The sequence below is a fragment of the Falco naumanni genome, chromosome 5 (genome assembly GCF_017639655.2).
Source record: "Falco naumanni isolate bFalNau1 chromosome 5, bFalNau1.pat, whole genome shotgun sequence".
NCBI lineage: Eukaryota > Metazoa > Chordata > Aves > Falconiformes > Falconidae > Falco > Falco naumanni.
Genome location: NC_054058.1, coordinates 70,476,940 through 70,498,712, shown reverse-complemented (window position 1 = coordinate 70,498,712; position 21,773 = coordinate 70,476,940). Strand labels below are relative to the sequence as shown.

The following is a 21,773-nucleotide window of genomic DNA, read 5'->3' as shown; positions in this document are numbered from 1 at the left end:
TCAAACATATAGAACACACAAAGTAGCTTGCTTTTTCCTTTTGCATCCAGCTTTGCTGCACTCTAAATGATCTTCCCACAGTAACTGGTTTTCTTCTGTCTTTCCATATGGGAGAGTTAGAACATATAGAGGGAACATGAAGAATATAGATAATACAGGTAGCATGTATAGAATATATATGTTCGCTTACATACATCTATGTGTTAAAACATATATTTGTATATCTGGGATGTGGGTATGCGTGTATATGCACACAAATACATTCTTTTTCTAGGAGATGTAGAGCAGACGGAAATTTATCTAGCCACCTGGCAGAGAGAAGGCAGGAGGACGGTCATACAACACCCTGAACCGTCTCGGCTCTCCCGTCTGCTCTCATCCCCGCTGCCCGCTCCCGGCTTTTTGAGGATGCGACAAGTCGCAGTGCCAGAGCGCAGCATCCTCGGAGGGGCGTCCCGGCCCCGCCCGCCCCCCCGCTCCCCCCCCCTCCCCCCCCCCCCCCCCCCCCCCCCCCCCGGCTCCGGCCCCGTCCAATCACGGCGCTGGGGGAAGGATGCTCGGGGCAAGGATGCGGAGTTGCCAGGATACAGCAGCGTCCCCGTGTCCCATGCCCTCCCCACCACCTCCCCCCCGCCCCGGCCCCGCGTCCTCCCCCCCGGGACCGGGCTGCGCTCCTGCCCACGCAGTTAAACAGCCGCGGGAGCGCAGCCCCGCAGCATGGGGACGGCGGCTTGCCTCCGTCCGAGCGCTCCTCGCCACAGCCTCGCTGCCCGCCGCGCCGACAGCGGCAACCAGCTTCAAAGTTAGACCTAGAAAAAGCAGTAAATGAATAAACGGTAGGAATAAACCTCAGGCAGCCCCTCCGCGCAGCGCCGGCTGCAGAGCTACCGCACGCCCCGAGCACCGGGAGAAGCAGTCTGCAAATGCCAGCCGGCTCTCCCTCCTTGTCTTTGCAACTCTAGGTCGCCTCCTAATCTAAAGCTTTGCACCAACCCCCTTTGCCCGGAAAGCAGAGGAAATCTAGAAAGATGCGAGGCTGCGAAAAGGGCCCCCAGTTGACAGAGCTGGTACCAGGCGCTGCCTGGCCAAGGAGAGCCGAAGTTGCTGGGAGGAACGGGAAGCGTGTGCTCCAGAGGAGAGGGGAAGAGAAGGGGGCCATCGCTTGCTAATCGCAGTCTCTCCCTCCCGTTGCCCTCCTTTTTCTCCCCCTTCCCTCCCAGCCTTACCTCTGACCGCTTAGGAGGCCTTGATGAGTTTCCATCGGGATCCGATCCAAGGTGGGGGGGAGAAAGCGTGACTGTTCCCAGACGGAAGCAGCTCACACAAGTTTGGGGGCTGAGATTCCCCGGTGGATGTTTAACGAGCACATCAGAGGCCCGCGATGCCCGGGAGCAGCTGGAGACCCTCGCCAGGACCTACCTTCATTGCACGGTAAGGAGCTGGGGGCTGGTATCCCGGGTCTGGGTCCCTTCATCCCACATCCTGCTCCCTGCATCCTGGCATCTCGGAGCTGTGCATCGCGGTCCTCACATTCCTGCATCCCATATCCCAGTCCTCACATTTCACACCCTGCAGCATCTCGGGTCCCTGCAGCCCGCAACCCACCCCCCCCCACCACCACCCCCACCACCCCCATCCTGCCCTCCGGAGAAGCTGCAGCCGCTGCCCGGAGGACTGCGGGTTGTGCAGCCAGGGAAAAAGTTTGGAGCTGGTGGTTTGCGAAACGGTTTGCTGACAGGAGTCAGGGGCCAGGAGAAGCTGGGGCTGGGGCGCAGGGCTTTCACACCTGCAGAGGGCAGGTAGGGTACAGGGGGACCCCTGTAGTCTGCAGCTGGCAGGGGGGGGTAGTGGGGTAGGGGGTAGGGGTGGAGAAAGGGGGCTAGCTCGCCCAAGGCAAGGCAGCTGTGTCCAGATGTTGCCCAGAGGTTTCTGCTCCTGCAGAGGCAGGCTTTGGGGGTGAAGCGAGGAGATCTTTAGCTTGCCGTCCTATACCCTTCATAAGGTGGGATGGAGAGTGCCAACCCAGCAGCTGGGAGAGCCGTGCTGGGTACCTAGCTCATCTCCCTGGATCTGCTGCTGCTGGAGAGGGGGAGAAGGTGGGGAAGAAACCTTAAAGAAACGGGAAGTGCTTTGCTTCTCCTGAGGTATCTTCCCTGCAGGGACCTGGCTCACTCCAGGATCCTAAAATTGGAAGGCTTCAAAAAGAAAGGAGAAATTAGCAGGGATGATAGAGACAATGTAAACTGTTCCTCATGTATGTCTGTGTAACTATCTGTCCATGTGAGTATTCGTCTAGCTGTATAGGTATATGTGTGTGCTTCTAGAGTTGCTTGTGCCCATGTATGTGCCTTGCCTGTGTTCCTATGTCTCTGGGTGTGTACATGTGTGTATCTATGCTTATGTTTGCTTGGATGCACAAAGATGCGTTATATGTATAAATCCATAGGAATGTGGTTTCATTCCTAGACAGTGTTTATTTTACTCTGTGTAGACCTAGAGGTGTGTGGGTACGTATCTTTCATCTCTGTGTGTGCCAGGCACACATATCTGCTGAGATACACATGTGGGTGTGACAAAGTGTCTCTCTATGCCAGTGTGTAGGGAGGATTTAGGGGTGGGGGGTAGGGGGCGTTGGATTTGGGGGCTTTCCCCCCCAGGTTATTGTAGTATTTCCATACATCATTTTACCCATACATCCCAGTTTTTCAGCAATCTTGATAAAAAACAAGCAATTCTTGAAAAACTAGGTATCTTACTGATACTGTATTGAACTGAACTAAGTGTTTGCTGGCAGTTTGTGAGTTCTTTGGCTTTTTCTCGGTTTATGCCACCTGCTGAAGGTTATTTTAGTTCATTTTTAAAAATAATTAATTCAGCTTTAAAGAATCTCAATCAGAAGACTCTGAAACTGAACAGCCTGGGACACAGACCTTTACTTATTTCAGCTTGCATATGTCTCACATTGATTAAATATGCATGAAAACAATTTGAAAAGCACATAACCCACCTGATCAAATACATGTTTTAGGAAAATGACTTTTTTTCATTTTCTTCAGATACAGCTAAATCATTGTGACACCTTTTGCTGTTGTTTATGTAGATAAATGCAAGTGTTACAAGAAAATACGACATCCCCAGTTATATTGGGGAAAATTACATATTAGGTGACTTTTACTCACAATTAGGGTAATAGGATAATTGTACTTTTGTAATGTTCACTCTTTGAGTGAAATCAGTAACAATACATGCAATCCTTCCTAATAAACTTACTACCTGAAAAGCAGTGCAAGCTAATTTGTTTTCTGTTAGAGTGTTTCATACTTTTAATTCCTGTGGTTATTTTGCTCATTGCTTTTTTTTAAAGAAGGATGCCGTCCACTGCTACTCTCAGTATTGCTGGAGTCCTGCATTACATATAAAACACTAAACACACTTCAAAATAGAAAAGCCACCAATTGCTTTACTGTTCCAAAGCTAAAACCAAGAAAAATGGCATTTGTATCAAGTACATTAAAATAAGACTTTCGTCCCAGAGCTGAGATGCTTTTCTAATCACTGTGGATGTTCGTCTGGGTTACTTGTGCTGATGACCTACTTATAAGCTTCTACAAATAGTTTTTTAGGCAAATGTTGACGACTTGTCTAGGAGTAAGATTCTAATTTTATCACTGAAAGAGTGAATCTAAAGCAAGATGCAGAGGTAAGGTATCTTTCTGGATTCGCTTAATGTCTTTATACTTAATTAAATTATGACAAAGCAAAGTATTAAATCAGACTGGAAAGCCAAAAGCAAAGAAATGCACTACAAATAGTGGTATCATTCAGTTCAGTAGTCTGTGTTACATAAGTGGAGCTGAATCTGGAATTTAAGAAAGTGTGAGGAGATATACCGGCACTTAAAGAAAGAGCTATTTGGATGTTTTGTGCAAACACAACTCTCCTGTGGAGTTGTCCTACAGAGCGTAAATTATTCTAAAGCTTGCACAGTCCCATATAGAATACTATAAGACCTGAATGGCCTGGTTCTAATGTCACTTACGCCAGGGTCAAATTGCAATTTTACCTTTAAATCTGGTGGCTTAAATTCTTTGTTGGTCCACAAGAATCCAGTAGGGTCGCACGAAGTGTGTACCCAACAAAAATCTGATTTATCAGTGTGATTTGAGAATCCAACCTAGAGCTTTTACGAAGTGTGAGACCCTGTCTAAGCCTGTCTAACTTGCCAACAGCATCCTGTAGAAGGGACTTCACTCTCCATTCAGTTTTTGAAAGTTGTTTCCAAAGCCCCATAAAATATTTATCAGGATTTCTGCACCTTGTTTTCTCCAACTTGTAGTATAGCTATCAAGCAGTTAGTAAGAATTTTTCAGGTTGATAAAATGCTAGGTGCACGATCACTCTCAGGATGTCACAGAACAGGACGGGGATGTTTGACACACTCCAGGATCAGCCAGCATTACTGTTAGTCTGTGAATATGTATAACTGCAGTAAGCTATATAAGCTCTTGTGAAGAAGATCATGTAATGCTGACTGGCTTTTTTTTCTGTTTGTTGGTATAAAACTGACAGCTGGTTTAAAGCTTAATCAGGAACTTAGTCCAGGTCAAAGAGTTGAAGAGAAGATTGTCTTCTCGCTCCCTACTAGTGTGGAGAATAAGGTTGTGCTTTAATCCCTAGGTGATTTGCATTTGCAGTGGAGGGGTACCCGCAGCCAGAGAGAAGGGGTGACCAGAAGGGTGATTAGCCACCCTGCTCCCGCAGGCAGCTCTGAACGTCCAGAGCACAACTGTGGTGGACCTGGGCTCCAAAAGTGGCAGAGAAAGAGCATAGTCTTTGGCTGGTACCATCTTCCTAAATCTCTGCCTGTGACTGCCTCTGGCTGTGAACTTAATAAGGCCAACTTTCACTGTGATAATCTAGCCCTTCACTGGCAGAAAAATCTGGGATGCATTTCATTTTATGAAAATACAGATTTGTTTGAAAATCCTAAGTTTATTTTAGCAGTAGGAATAAAATGACAAAAAAATAGGATTTCCTCCTGGGCACAATGATGTCTAGGAACAGCCTCAGTGCAATTGTCAGGTATTTCCACTGAGACAAAACCACAGTTCATTGTTAGAAGTGTTTTAACTATTACAGATTAGTGTAATTCATTCTTTTTTCAGGTGAGCCCAGAATCACTGTGTGACTTCAATGAATTTGCTGGCTGACCTATTGTCTTCCGAGGGTTTTGGACATTTTATTTCAGGGATATTCAGGTTTTTTAAAATACTGCAAGGAATATACTGCTTTGTTTCTAGCTGTCTTTCCAAAGCAATGCAGCAAATTTTCATAGGAGGCAAATCACTATTAAAATCAAAAAGAACATAATTTTACGAGAGCTATAGCAAATTACACAGAAAAAGGCTGTAGAACTATATTGCTTTTATCTCATATTGGGCCTCAAATATAAAATGATGTTGTAGGAACTATTATGCTATTGTTCATAGCGCTGCTGAGATTATGGGAGCTTTTATGTAGTCAGCAATTGTACTGCTTATATAGGAACATATGGGCTCCTCATGTAAATCAATAGCTTGTCTCAAAAAAAAAAGTAGCAGTGTAACAGCTTTCCTAAACCTTCTAAGACCCAACTTATCAGCATGTGAAGGCATGGTCTTGACCCCAATTACTGAGGCAGCCTTCCTTCAGAACATTTTAAAGTCTCACAAGTGGCTTGACCTTGATAACATTGATGACCCTAAACTTGAAAATCTCAGAATCACAGAATGGTCGGGTTTGGAGGGGACCTCTGGAGACCATCTAGTCCAACCCTGGCTAAAGCAGATTCTCCCAGACCAGGCTGCACAGTCACATCCAGGTGGGTTTGAATGTCTCCAGAGAAGGAGACCCCACAGCCTCTCTGGGAAGCCTGTCCTAGCGTTCAAGGCAGAGAAGGTTTTCTTCATATTCAGAAGGAACTTCTTGTGTTGCAGTTTGCGCCCATTGCCCCTTGTCCTGTCACTGGGCACCACTGAAATAGACTGGCCCCATCCTCTTGGCACTCTCCCTTAAGATGTTTGTATGCATTGGTAAGATCCCCCCTTGGTCTTCTATTCTCCAGGCTGAACAGCCCCAGCTCTCTCAGTCTCTCCCCACCAGGGAGATGTTCCAGTCCCCTCAACACCTCCGCAGCCTCTGCTGGACCATCTCCAGCAGTTCCCTGTCTCTCTGGAACTGGGGAGCCCAGCACTTGCCACAGCACTCCAGATGTGGCCTCACCAGAGCAGAGCAGAGCAGGAGGATCCCCTTCCTCCACCTGGCCCCACTCCTCCTCATGCCCCCCAGGATCCCACTGGCCCCGTGGCCCCACGGGCACACTGCTGGCCCACGGGCAGCTTGCTGCCCACCAGCACTCTCAGGTCCTTCTCCGCAGAGCTGCCCCCCCAGCAGGTCAGCCCCAGCTTATGCTGGTGCACGGGGCTGTCCCTCCCCAGGTGCAGGACCCTACAATTGCCTCGGTTGACCGTCATGAGGTTCCTCTCTGCCCAGCTCTCCCACCTGTCCAGGTCTGGCTGAATGGCAGAGCACCCTCTGGTGAATCAGCCACTCCTCCCAGTTTGGTATCATCCACAAACTTGCTGAGCATGCACTCTGTCCCTCTTCCAGTACATCCAAAGGGATACAGGATGATGACCAGTATATAAACTATATCAAATATGCATCAAGTAAGGTATGTACAGAGGGAATTTTTGATGAACATTTCATGGCTGAAATGGTAACTTGAATCAGGCTGTTGGTGGATACTGTGACACATTGAAATTTTCCATTAGAAAAGTGAATAGAGGAGAAAAGTTGTCAAGAAAAAAAAAAAGGTTGAGGAAAATAGATCTGTAGGAGACAAAATGGGAGAAACAAAGAGAAGAAAATAGCTTGATAGGAAAGGAAAGAAAGAACAATAAAGACACTCAGATGAGTGTTCAAGCTGGAGGAAAAGTATATGGAATGGTAAATCAGTTGTGGGATGAAGAGATTGTAAAGCAGGTGAAGGTGGTGAAGAAGACATTCTCATTAAAGAGATTAGATATTACCCTGTGATCCAACTAGCAGGGCAAAACATTGCACATGTTATGGAGGAAGTAACTGCAAAATTCAGCCCAGCAGAGGATTGCATTCAGGCATACCGACTATGGAAGGGAACAGCATCAGAGATGTAGGAAAGGGTGAGCTAGTAGGGAAAATGTCATAAAGCTGATTTTTTCCATGGCAATTTGAAATAATAGGAAAGTTAAAGAAGCTAGGTGGAGAGGTGGAATGTAAGGATTTTAAAGTCCATAGTGACCAAGAAAACTTAGCAAGTATCAGAATACAGTGAGCACACATTGACAAATGAAGCATATCCTTGAGAAAAGGAGGAAGGGGAAAGATAAACAAAGGAGGCAGAAACAGATTGACTGGGTCTCTTAGGAAGCCAGTGGAGAGGTTCTCAGATTCCAGAGGAAAACCAAGCAAGTGCACACAAGGGAAAATAAAGTCAATAGCTCAGCAGGTGACCACAAAGGCAGCAAATTCATAGGTCGGAAGTGTATTAGGAGAATTAGTGTCTTAAAAGGAAGGTATTCATGGGAAGAAGGAAGAAAATGTTAGCTTAGAGCACCCTTTAAGGAACAGGTGCCTGAGAAGGGGAATGCTGAGAAGGGGAGGTAGAGAATGCAGGTGAGAAGAAACAGGGCTGCTTTTGGGAAAAGGAAGGGTGCTGGAGGAGAGTAAAAAAGGGAAGAATAAAATAGGGAAGAAAAATGAGAGGGATGGGACTGATATGAAATTAGAGGAAAAGCACGGGCAAAGACTGGAAGCAGGGACTGCCAAAAAAAAAAGAAAAGAAGAGGATCAAAGGGTTGTGTGGTGCAGGGAAGCTGCCTCCCACTGGTACAGAGGAGGAAGCAGGGCCTGGGCTTGCCAGGAGGAAGGAGCTGAAGGGAACCTGAAAACTGTGAAAAAACTTTGTTTAGAAGATGACAAGCTGGTATAAAACAGAGTAAAAAGAAAGTGTGCAGGATATAGTGACTGAGTGCACTCTCAGCTGAGAAATATAGTAAGACTCATACATTAGTTCCCATTCCCACAGAAAGCTCCACTAATGAGTCCACACTCAAATCAGGGGCAATTTTTGTGTTACCTAAATGCTGTATCTGGAGAGGTTAACGTAACTGCATCGTCTGGGGCTCTGCAGAGCCTCAGCCTCTCTGGTTTGTGGTGGCTGGTCCTCAAAAGCCCGTGTTGTTAGGCTGACTGACATACTACCTTGCGGTCTGCAAGGGCGGGTGCTGCAGGCAATTTACTGAGTCTGAGATAGGGCAGCAATGGGATGCTTCTCTGGAATTAGCCCTGGGAAGAGGCTGACTGAGACAAGGGTCAACAAGGGGCTGCCTGACTGTATGGTGTCACTCTGTAAACGAGCAAAACCAATGTGTCAGATGCTAAACCTAGCACTCTAGGATATTAGTGGTTTGCAATTTTCATCTAATACTGTGTGGCCAAACCAATGACCATGACACCAACCTATGAGGTATAGGATGAGACACTATTTTAAAAGGGTTTAGAAATCTTACAAAATAGTTTCACCCCTAAATTCCTAAAATTTATCCCAAAATTTATTCCTAAATATTTTCACACTAAAAATCCCTAAATATTGTTTCATCAGTGGTGTGACTGTATGGACATAACAGTGGGGCCGAGATGGTACAGGAGCTGTCAGGCAACCCCAGTCCTCCACTATGGGAACAAAGAGATCCTGCAGGCTAGATGCACTCCTCCTCCCTGGTGAAAAATGCAGCACTTCAGAAAAGTAGTATTCTTCAAGAGGCTCCTAGACCACCCTTGACATTATTGACCTTGGCTATCTTATGTAGACTATGTATTGCAGTTCTTGACTGTTTTAAAGTACAGCTCACAGCATCAAGATGGTTGTCTTTTTTATATAATGTAGCTGTGATTAAGGCTCCTGAGATCCCATACTAGCGCCAGCTCGTATGTGCCATGCCTTCCTGATATGAAACTTGCAGCTGTGCTTGAGTGAACATTTCTACATGTATGTTCTATAGGACGTCTTTGGCTGTGCTGTTTTTTTGATCCGGTACTTACTGCCTAGCAATTTCTGTATTATTTTCTAATTATCATGTCTTTAGATTTTTTGTTATTAATTTCATCCACAGTGGTTGCATCACCCAGTGAAAAAAATATTAGGAAAGCATGAAAAGACATTGTTCTGCTATTGTTTGAAAATATTACATTACATTTGTGATGCTTAGCAGAAATTGACTGGCCTGGTGTTAGAATCACATAGCCAGAGATCCAACAAAAATCAAGAAGTAAATGTGGGGGATGTTTCCAGAACTCATACTATGTTGGGTTTTTTCCTCACTTCTGTGTACATTCATAAAAAAAAAAAAAAAAACCACCACAAAAAAAAACCCAAAACAAACAGATTAACAGACAAAAGGATGGAGGGAAAATGAAAGATAAAGATATTGTGCAGTAAGACACCTAGACTCCGGTTCTGAGGTGTTAAAAAACAGATTGATTGCTTGCATTAGCTCACATGGCTAAGAAATGTCAAAAATTGCCTTTATCTGCAAGAACATTTAAAAGTTGCTATTTTAAGAAAAAGTATAGTTGGTCTTGCCATGATGAGGGAGTTTTCAAAAAGCCTCATTATAATTTTTGGTGAGATTATTTGATTGAGTGTCACCAGTTGAGAATATGGCCATAGACTTTTTGGCTTTTTATCATAGATTTGTAATGGCATTTTTACTAATGTTCTGTCAGTCAGAAAGACATCTTTACTGTATGTCAATTAATACCTAATTTCTTTCCATTGTAAAAGATTCCAGATGTTTCAGTATACAACAGATGAAAGATTGTGATTTTTACCTTATAACAGATTCATTTTACCAGTATTTAACTCTGCCTTGTAAAAAACAGGGGAAAAAAAAAAAAACACTCACATGGGACATCATTGTAATATTGGATTAAACTTTAGCAAAATTGTACGAAAAGGATACCTTACAATGCTGTTCTGTACAGCACATTATTTGCATAGACAGTAATAAGGGTCTGCTTTTCATCATTACAAAATACTTGTCCACAAAATACTACCACAGAACGACATTTTACTGGAAAAAAGTTTATAGGATTCCTCTCAGCATATTTTTCCAAACACTGTAAAAACACACTGAAGTACACTTGTCAAATCTACTTTGCAACAGTTTTCAGCATGTTCTGTTGGGCTCTCTTAATTGTGTTTGCTCACTTTCTTCCTTGCAACCACCAGGACTTTAGAAGAGCCCTGACAATAACAGACAATGAGGTCAACATTTTCATAAAAAGGTGAAAACCCATCCTACATGGGACTGATGCACTAGGTTGAGTTATCAGGCTAGCCTTTGCTCTCAAAAGTTGTGAAAAGGGCAGCAACTGTCTGTGCGGGAATGGTGAATCAACACCGAGTCTGTTTAGTCCAGCTCTTAAGCCATCCAACACATGGCTCTTTATCTTAACCATTATTACAAGATACATTTACCTTGAAAAAAGAGCGTTTTCTTTATAACCAAGAAATAAGCTGTCTGCCTCATGGTCTTGAAAAGAGAACAAACCCGAGTGCTGTCCTAGCAAAAGCAACGTACAGTCCGTGCCCTTTTTCATCCATTCACTTGTCAGTGTAGCTGTCAATAAGGATGTATTTATGTATGGCTAACCCCACAGTTGATTCACTAAAATAACTTTATGAGTTAAAAGGGAAGATGACCTAATGAGGTAGCTCCAGGAATATAAATAAAATGAGATAACTTTCACAGAATAATAATTTTACTTTCTGAAGTGGACTTCAAATCTCCAAGAAAAGAATAGATCTGCTTAAAACCACCTTTTCTTCTTCACTCAGAAGTGATCTCTGATTAATTGTGCAGTTTAGCTGAAGTTTGCTTTTCTTGGTATCCTAGGAGAAAAGCTCTGACAGACTGGGAATTTTAACTTGTTTGTAATGTAAACTCAGTATACTTGTGGTGCTTTTTAACACTCCAGAAACTGTTTGGGAGGAAAAAGAAATAAATAAAAAAGCTTTGATCCTCTAAGCAAACAAAGAGGGGAGAAGGAGGTTAAAAGAATTGTCATTTGTGAAAGGCAGAGAAAGATAATGTGGGAAAGGTGTCTTTATTTTAACACTTTCAGAGATTGTTTGAAAGGCTATTGGACATGCCAGGCACTTCAACAGCATTAGAGCCCTCTGATGAATAGGGAAAGATTGATTTCTTTTTATTGTTTCATTGACACCTTTGAAGGTTTTTAAGGACTATGAATTTCTCATCGATATCAGTCAATCTGACCACGCTTTTTCCCAGAATCCAGATTAATGCTAATACCTTGAGTATCAAGCTCAGATAAGCGTATTCCAAGTGGCATTATTCAGCATGAAGAAAGGAAGAAGAATCTAGTTTGGATGTAACACCAGCTCCTGGAAGCTAGGAGATGACTTAAAGCCCAAGTTTCTTGGCCGGAGGTTGAAATGTAAATTGAAGCATCCAGTTGTAGCAGCAGGGAGTGGTGTGACCCAGCAGTGCCCTGTCGTCTGCTCATCTGTGGGAGATGTTCCTGCTCCCTAAAATGTCACTCATCTGGGGTTTTTGGCCTGTAAGGAGGAAGGCGTATTCAAGCCTCCAAGTGCTCCTTTCAATCTGTCTGTCTATTCCAAATTCATCAGTTTTAAGGAAGGAAGCAGGCAAATAGCTCCATTTAGACCTAGATACCTTAAATCAATGTCCAGGCAGCAGCTGCAGATAATAGTAGTTTATCTTAGTCCCTGTGATTTCCTGGCAAGGGCACAAGGTCCCAATTAAAACTTATCCTGAAAGTGTGCGGTATCCATTATGGTAGAAATGGATAGGAAGAGGCCTTTTTTTATGTAAGCTTCTTCATTTTCAAAGATTGTACACAATGTTCCATCTTCCTGAATCAGCATTTATAGTTCCACAGATAATCTTCATCTGATCCATCTACCCCTCCAAAGGCTGCATAAACTATCTCTAAATGTTTATAATTAATATTTGTTGAAGGATTCCCTTAAAATCTGCAATGACAGAGATTTCACAGCCTCCTGGAATGGCAAATGCCTGTGCTTCACTGTTGTTATGGACAGAAGGTCTCCAGAAGTTTAATCAAATCCCACTTTTTGCAACTAAGCTTATCACTCTTATCCTCTCTGCTATGGAAATTGGAAGCAATTTAGTACTTTCCATTTCAGCCTTGTATATAGCAAAGGGATTCGATTTTGCTTAACATTCATTTTTGTAATGTTCTCCTCAGTCATCTCTTCTTGACTCAATGAAATAACTGCTTTTGGTTTAGCCATGTGCTTTTTTAAGAATCTTGCTATTCTTGTTGTTTTCCTTTGGACCTTTTCCAGTTGCCCATTTGGACCCACACCCAAAAGATGAGTACAACTGATGAATGACTTGACTTCACTTGTCTTGAACACAACATTCCTCAAAGAAATCCTTTGTGCTATTTCTTTGTTCCATACTCCAAGCCTCACTCCAGCCAGAATTTTGCCCAAAAAGCCCTCAGGAGCCTCACAGAACCATAGTGATGTCCTTGTCCTGTCACTTTCAAATTTGCTACATTTTTTTCTTGACTGCTTCTGGTCATTTCTAGGTTGCAAACACATACAACCCCAATGAAAGAATTGTCAGCCTTTACATCCACATTAACATTTCAGAATAAAATTGCCTAGGTAGTTTGAACAGCCTGTTGCTTTGACTATGCCAGAGGGAGCTGTATGGGCGATGGCTTCTGTTGGTTCAGTCATTACTAGATGAAGGGATGGTTAACTGGTGCATTGCTCAGCATGTCTCGTGTTTAGCTGGTTTATCATGAAATGATCATCATGATCACTAACTTCAGCTAGCAGCCTTGTTGTCCACAAGTCCAAGAAGAGCTCCCTGGGAGCATTTTTAGAAGGGAAGCCTCCAGACCAACTCTAAGCATAAAATATAGCAATGAGTGTCGCAGAGCTGTGATGGGTACAAATATGGGATTAGCATTCACTTGGGTATTGCAGCTATAGACCCATGAAAAAGGCAGAAGCTGCTCATGCTTTCAGTATCAAAACTGCAGAGCAATGCATCAGGAAGTCTCAAATGAGAAGTTTGACTTCGCTGCTGGCAAACCCACACAGAGTTCATCTACGTTAAGTCTGATGAATGTGGCATTAGGCGAGAATCCAGAATTTCATGCCCCCTAGACACACTCTCTGCCTCTCTTGTTTAATTTCTCTTCTTTTATTAAGACTTAAACTCTTCCCTGGCAAGTTCAGAATGTATCCCAAACTGGCTAGGACATGGGTAACATCAGAGGGGTCCTAATGGAGCTGCCACAGGTACATGCCCCAAAGGCTTCTTAAAGAATCCTTTGCAACTGTGAGGTTTATGCATATGAGAGTAGTAGGTGCTACCAAAACCAAGAAAGCCTCAAAAAAGAAGGAAAGAGAAAAAAAAATAAAAGCATTCATTCAAGTATCTGTAGCGATTCATGAAGTACCTTAACACTGCAAAAAAACCCGTCTCCTCTAGCCTTCAAACTAATCAACATGTTGTTTAAATATATCTCAGTAAATTAAAACATTTGTTTTAATACATGCAGTATTAAATTTAAAATATATCCAGTCCAACTCATTAGTTCCTAACCATTAACTTCCAAGCCTTGAATTCCCACTGAAGAGGTAAGCAGCTGCTTTGACGTTTTAACTGGCATGACTTTTACCAGAGTACAAGCCACCATTATGCATGAAAGTAGTTCCTTTCCTCTAACCTCTAACTCAGTTACATTGGAACTGTTAAATCAGCACTGTTTGGCTACATTGAGTGAAAGGGAAGGTTGGTCTCCATGAGAGAGTTTTATGGTATCAGACAGAAAGCCACAGGGAGGCACATTCAGGCCACCAGTGGGATGCAGCACGATGCTTTTTCTACCCACTGGTAAGATATGCATTCAGCATTCAGCAAGCCCGAGTACTCATCCGATAAGTGGTCTGTTCAATCTAGCTCGTGCTAAGTGAGCTAAGTACCTATGGTACACTATCTGATCACAGTGTCAGCAGAGCCTGGCATTGTACTACCAGTTACTGGATGGTCGACAGTGTGTTCCCAAGGCCTTAAAAAAGACCTTCTGTGTAAATAGTCATCTATGTTTAATCAACAAGAGTCATCTCAGTCCTGTTTCAGAGTGCTGCAAGTTTTTTGCAACACTTTTAAAGCACCAAGTAATAGGTGCTCTAGCAAGTTCCAATTTTGTCCATCCCCATTTATATGGTTTCCAGGCCAATTATTACAATGTAATACTAATATAAATAGTTTCAAAAACAAAAGCATGTTTGGAATCATCTGTGTTTATCTTTAGAGGCTAAGAGCTGCAAAAACAAATGGATCCAGGGGGATTAAACACTAGGCTAATTGTTCATTAAACAACCTAAGACTGATTAAGTGTGCTAATCCATTCAATATTTTTTCTTTTTGTTTCCATTATTATCCCTGCCAAAATTGTTTTACATGTACTAATTCACCTATGTTTATTTATTAATAAAGGAATTCCCTTGAAATGCATATAGTCTTTTCTCGAGCAAAACTTCCATGACAGCAATAACAGAAGGACTTCAAGATGTGGCTGGAACTCTCTGTACTGCTCTTTTCCTAAAATAAAACTTAAACTCTTTCAATAAGATTAATGTGAATGCATCCTCCATCTGTATCAATTCCAAATACTCTCCATGTTTAATTAAGTCATATTATTCTGTGAAGTTATACACTTCTATGTAATATTCTATGAAAGGGGTCCTGATTTTACCTGACTCCAAAGATTTTTTCTAAAATTTATTTCTGATTGCTGACTACTATTACATATTAATTTTTACAATATTTTGATGTGCAATTGACTTTCTGTTTGCTGTATAAGTAAAGGACAGAGAGTTATTGCTAGCTAAGTTGATTATCATGTCCTCCCAGATTCAGAAAGTAATGTGTTTTTTTCAGATTAGGTACACTTTAATATTGCCAGATTCTGGCTCCCAAAATAACCCTTGGAGGAAAGTAGGCTCACCATAAAATTATTCACATAGGTATTACCACAAATATGGGATGATGAGCAACAGGCCAGGTAGCAGTGCAACAGAAACGGATCTAAGGCTACAGAAGGTCAGAAGAAGAGCATGGCTGAGCACCGTGGTATCACACTTCTTGTGAAAAATGGAAATTTCCTACTGGGGTTAATAAATAGAAATATTGTCTGCAAAATATGGAATGTAAACATTATCTTCTACTCATAACTAGTAGGGGAACATTTGGAGTATGGTGCCCAGTTCTGAGAATAATGTTTTAAGAAGAAAAATAAATCACTGAGACAAGAGTCCAGAGAATATCAACAAGAAGAATTAGTGGTGTGAAAAAATAGATTTATCACAGGTAAGTGACAGGCTTAAATTTTCAAACAGACTAGACTTTAGGAAAAGCTTTTAACAGTAAGGAGAGTCAAGCAACAGAACAAACTGCTGGGAAGTCTAGGAAGTCCCTATCACCAAAGGTGTATGAAAACAAGCTAGCCAAGGCATGAGTTAGATAAGACATAAGTAAAGTTGATCCTGATTTGCGTAATAGCAAAGGAAGATCAAGACCTTTCAGGGTTCCTTCCAACCCTCTGTTTTCTCTAAGTGACTTGAACAGCACTCAGGGTTCCTACCCCAGGATCTTACAGCGCAGCACTCTGTACTGCAGACATCTGCCTCCCTACGTGGCCGCCTAGACATCTGCCAGCAAAGCAGAGCTTCCACAGCTCCCTTCGTGAGGGAAGCAGAGGCAGCGGCAGCAGAGAGCAACATGCTTCTCTTGGGGAAGAGGGGAAAAACAGACAACTTTCAGGAACAAACAAGGTAGTCCTGCAAGAGAGCAGTAAGCTCTGCCAGACAGAGGTAGATTGTGTGTGTGTGCAGGGAGGGCACACATGGCAAGTCTCTGCTCACAAGTGTTCAGTTCTTGCTCTGCGCTAGGAGCAGCAGCATTCTGCATCATCTTTAATATAGATAACAATGTAGTCTGTCATGTAAAGACCATTAGCAGACCGGCTTCTTACTGTAGGGACTGTGCAGAAGCGTATGTCTACAAAAACCAACATTAAATGAGCTCTAATATTAGGACAACAGGTAAACAAGAAAGAAGAAACAGCATGACTTGCGCTGTCAGCTTTAAAGTCTACTCTGCATGTTCGTAGGCTTTGATACCCTTACGTGTAGGCAAAGCACAATAGAAGGTTATATAGCAGTGTATGTTTTGGGAATATTTGCCTAAGGAAATCAATGCAGTAAATTTATTGACATCGTCAATGCAGAACTACTGTAACTCTAAGCTTTCTGCACTGCAGTGATGATTATGAAACTAGTAGGTATTTTATGTTATTAACTCAAGGTGTCATCTTTCATAAATACTCATAAAACACATTGGCAAAAGCATAAACTGCAGAAACATGAGTAGGAAATCTATGATATGTTCCCTATCATAGACAAATTGTTAATGCTCTTACCCAGTAATTATTTAATCAAAAGTACACTTAAGGAAAATCTGAAATAACTGAGATATTTCAGTTGTTAGAAATAAGGGCCCTATCTTCATGTTAATTACTGAAGGAGGGTTAGAGTATATTTTAATAAAAGTGTGAGACAGTATTGAAATTCAAATAACTCCTTGGAGGTTTTATGGTTCCTATAAAATGCAAAGAAATTCAGAAAAAAGATTTTTCAAAATTAATAGCTCTTTCTTAAAGAGAAATAAAGAATTATATGCCATCTTCTCAAAGGACTTTATGTTTTGTCATGAGTTGGTGAAAAAATCTATTATTCAGATCATTGATAGAAAGGATATTTAGCTTAAATTACACTCTTTCCTTGCTGTCCTGAAATTTTTTTTCCATTCAAAAAAAATTGTGTCTTTCATCATTCAAGGCCCCTCTGCATTAACCCTGGAGAATACTGAAATATTCCTTTTATCCATCCTAAATCAGATGAACAATAAAAAGGTATTGATTTTTCATACAGTATAAATAGTTCATGTATATATAAAAATTTAATTCAGGAATCAGTGGGTCAAATCCTAGACTGTGATAAATCAGCAACAAAGTCAATGGAGCTGCTCTGTCTTACACCAACTAGTAATGTCATTCAATTTGTCAGGTGTACTGCACTTCAATCCTTTCATAGTTTCAAGAGATCAATAAGATCTGCAGTTTCAGGTTTTCAAATGTCAGCCTGCTTGTTTCCCATACCCGTACTCAAGCAGTAGAGAGGACTTTGCAGCAAAACCCTTGCACTGCAATAAAACATTACCTTCAGGCATGCTCACTTGCCTGTCTGTTTGAGGCTGGATATTGCAGTCTGACTCTGAGCTTGGTCGTCACCAGTGGGAAGCTGCTCAGGAGTTGATGGCATGAGAACATGAGTCATGAACATGTTATTCCAATCCCCCAACTAGTGTAAATCAGTGTAACTGCACTGTTACAAGCTCCAAGGACAGAGACAGATTGTAAATGCAGGGAACTGTGCAACGTAAATAAGGACAGAAGAGACAATTCAGTCTGTCTCCTGCCCCAAGGCAGCATCAGGATTATTGTGTCACTTATAAAAAAAAAAGACTCATTTTTTTCTGGAAAACTTCTGATGGCAGAGACTTCATAGCTTTCCCAGGCAGCATGTCCCCATGCCTTACTACCTTTATGACAAGAATATTTTCCCTAGTATTAAGCCTAACCATTTGTTTTTGCAGTTTAAGTTCTTTTCTGCTTTAGCTAATGACCACGGCCCAAGTTCTCCTTTCTTCCCTATTAATTTCTCACCTCCTGAACTTTATGCAGCTTTGATTACAACCTGGTCTGGTCACATCAATGATGAACTTAAGTCTGCTGATGGGATCTGGAAAACTGTAAGTCTCAGCCCAGTCTGTCTATGATTTCTCTGGTTTTCTGAAACTGGCCCACTTCCCAGTCTGAGACACCATCCAGTCTGATGCACTGGCCATCAAGCCATGAGACATCCATTGCCACTGGAAAGACTCAAAGTAATGCTTGTGAAACAATGAGAGTCCTAAGATTGGGGTGGGCTTTTTAATTTGTCACCTATGAAAGGGACATTGTGCTATGGTTTTTAGCATAAGAAATAGAAAACAAGACATGTTTTAGACTGTGCAAAGATGTGTTCCAAAGGAAAGCATTTCTTCCTGGTTTCTGGCACAATCTCATCAGAGGGATAATGCTTCCTTTCTAATTTGTATCACCAAATAATCTTATGCTCCTTAGTGAGATGACAAACTTTAGTCCATGCATTAAGTGCTTTTTAAATGGCATTGAGTTCTTGTTCTGTGATGGTTCCAACTAATGATTAACGTAAGTCATTGTTATCTCTTACGCTCATTAAAGAAAATATTTAGATTATATCAGAGTAAAGGATTCAGTGTTTGGTGAAGAAAATAATGGTGTTTTGGAAAGAAAATAGCATGTAAGTAAAAGAAAGAGCTATTGCTAGTGAAAACAGGTTGATGAAAAAAGAATTGAGAATGGCAGAAATGTCTATTTTTCTCCAGTATTTTTTCCCTATCAGTGGGCTGTTCTGCTAAGATCAATAAAACCTCCCAGACTGAGTCAGGTGCTTCCTAAGTTGATTACTGAAGAGAAAACAAATTAGTTCAAAACCTTCCCAGACTAAACAGTTACTGGCAGCACTTCATCCTTCTTGTTTGTTGTTCTTCACTACAGCTTGGTCTTCTCTAGCAAACCTACCTGAAGACAGCAGCCTCGGCTACACCTCAGGCTGGTGGGTACTTTTTCACTGAGGAGGTTTGATAGGGTATTCTCCTGGCCCGTGCTCAGCCTCCCCTTGGTGCCAGGGCCACTTTGCTTCCCTTCTGCTGAGTGGGAGGGAAGGACCTTTGCACTGCCTGGTGGCCAGAGATAGGTGCAGACTTTTCCATGCCTGTGGTCCTCATTGCTGACTGTCAGCTATGCTCTAGGGCCCGAAGCTCTTCCGCTGTCTAATCCTCCCATTTCACTGCAGAACCCAGGCAACACAGCCTAACAACACCCTTCAGATGCTTCTCAGCCACTTGCCTCCCTGAAATATTTCTAAGAGCCTCCAGACTATGGGCAGATTGTCAGCCAAGTTCCTCTCTGCCTCCCATGCCTTCAGGAGCTGGTCCTCTAGCTTCTAACACCCATGCTGACTTTTTCAGAGTGACAGCAGAGAGGAATACCTGAAGTTACAGAACAGGCTTATTTTCTCAGCTCAGACACATTCCTCTGGAGTAAAACTACAATACACTGGAGGACCTTTGGGCCTGTAGAGAGTACAATATGGTCTGGATCTGTGCCTGGCACGTAGGCTGTTGTGTCCTCGCTCTTGCCCAAAAGCCTCCCGCTGCCTGTAGCGCTGGGAACCTTGTGCCCTGAGCCCTTGGGGTCATGTTCACTCCAGCCCAACCAAGTGTGTGGAGAGCAACTGTAAAAGCTCGGCTGATTGCACAACTATGCTAATTGTTTTGCCTTTAGGTCTGAACTTTGTATCATTTCGCCTCCCTGCAAACTCCTTGCAGTTAATCAAATAGTTGCATTTCATCTCAGACACATCAGACTTATACCACATAAAAACTTCTTCTAAGCCAGCAAAGTCCTTTCTACTTCTGATCAAACACATGCATTTATGTTGAATCCTTCTGTTTGTGATTAATACCAACAGCAAAGGTAATATTTAATATGCCTCACATACCTCCTAAAAACCAAAACTGGCTTGACTCCCACCCAGATGTCTGGAAGAACAAGCGGTCTCTCCCCACTGCTGCCTCTGTGAGATAATCTCCCTCTCACCAAGCTAGAAGGAGCTTGTGGACTTTAGGGGCAGGGGGTACCTGTAGCGACCTGTTGAGCTTCCCACCACTTCTGTGACTACCCAGGAAATGGAAATTGTTTTGGTCATTTCACTCCATAACCTCATTCTTTGTTCAAATCAAGGAAAAGAAGCATCTGAGGGTGGGATTTATCTCAGCAGACATAGTGTGAAGACAGAGACAGCCACAGTGTGGAGGTCTACATATTTGGAAAATAATTTTTCATGATAAAAGGAAGAATTGCACTTTAAGGAGTGATTCAACTGACCTGTTTAAGACATGTACTATAGGAAGAGAAGAATCATGTCCAAAAAAATGTTTTATTTTTTTCTATAAACTGACTATGAAGGGACCTTTGAATAAGCAGATCATGTGTAGGAACATAGAAACTGGCTTAAAAGAATCTGACCTAAATGTCTAAGTTAGGACTCCAACAGACCAGGCTCAGTTTTATCTATGTTTCTTGCATGATTGTCATAATTTTAGTCAGAGCCTGCTCCATGACTCACCTCAAACAAAATGCCATGTCAGCGAGAGAGGAAAACCTGGTGCTGATGGTTTTTCTCTGGTCCTTGCCAGGTTGTCCACCCTCATTTATTTCCACATGAGTCTGTTCTACATCTCTTCAAAAAGTAAATCTCTGCAGCACAAGGTCCTCGGTAGGAGGAAAGCTAAATGTGTCTGAGACCCTAAAATACCATCTTTTTTATTTGGAGATAAGTTTATCTTCCAAAGTGAATTTTCTCTCTGGTATTCAGTTTGCCTTTCAAATGAGATTTAACTTTGTCACCACACACGAAAGCAACAATTTAGGCTGATGGTGGTTTTTTTGCCATCTGAACTTGTAAGAGATGCAAAGTTTTTAAAAAACTTGTCATCAAAGGACATTACCAATAGGATTACTCTATGTATGCATTGTTACACCTGTGCTTCCTGGAGTGTACACAGATGACCTCTGTTAGAGACTGAGTACTGACAGGCACAGGCTACAGAGACCTTTTTTTTAACCCAGTTCAAAGGTTCTTAAGTTCTTGGCACTAAACTGTTAGACTTGAATTAATACAGGGATGTCCTTTTGCTTGCTTTGTAGGAGAGATCAAGCTGGCAGGTTGTTATAGCCCTTATGCCTGTAAAGTCGGTAGACCTGTGAATTAGCTATTCATAATCTTCAGGGATGCCAAATTAAAACAGTGCTAAAGTGAGGGGGAAAGTATTATTAGAAAATCTGCCAACATTCAAGTCTAGATTCACTGTTCATCCCAGTCTTGTTGATTTCTAAGATTTGCATTTCAGACCTTTCTGAAAAAAACTGAGGTTTCTTCCAATCACCTTGTAGTGCCAACACCCTGGTCCAATATTAAAGTATTCAAATATGCAAAGTCTTCTCAGTTTACATACCATGCATATGTGATAACTTTCATGTTGGTTATAATAAGGACTGAACCAACAATTTCCTAAGGCAAAAAATAAACATTCTTAAACCAAAACACTGTTTCCTGTTCATGAAGCTGAATTAGGCTCAGAGGTTCTGTGGTTTGAGTGTGGAGGAGGTTACACTGCACAAATTAAAGCAAATACACTTCCTTCCAAGTGATGCTGTCAGAAAGTGACTTCTGCTAGACTCAAGGTTTTTGTGTAGAGGCGTTTGCAGTTTCATAAACACCTGCTTTTCCTCCTCAAGTCAAAAGTCCCTGAGACCTTGGGTCCCCTGATTTCCTTTCTGAGTACAGATTCCCTGACAGGGTTCACCAGTTTAGTTTAGTTTAAATTCAGTGACTGACGGGTTGAGTTCTTTCTTTTCATTCTTTAGCCTTTGCTGTCTTCTGTTAA

At 42.2% G+C, this 21,773-nt stretch overlaps 1 protein-coding gene across 1 annotated transcript in view; it reads left to right on the top strand.

The window, feature by feature from the left end:
- The first annotated feature begins 680 nt into the window (after positions 1 to 680).
- Positions 681 to 21,773, top strand: part of GRM3 (glutamate metabotropic receptor 3) — a 113,873-nt gene continuing 92,780 nt past the window's right edge. Inside the window, exon 1 of the mRNA XM_040596830.1 lies at positions 681 to 1,431. The gene's annotated coding sequence lies outside the window, so the exon portion shown is untranslated. The remainder of the gene's footprint in view (positions 1,432 to 21,773) is intronic.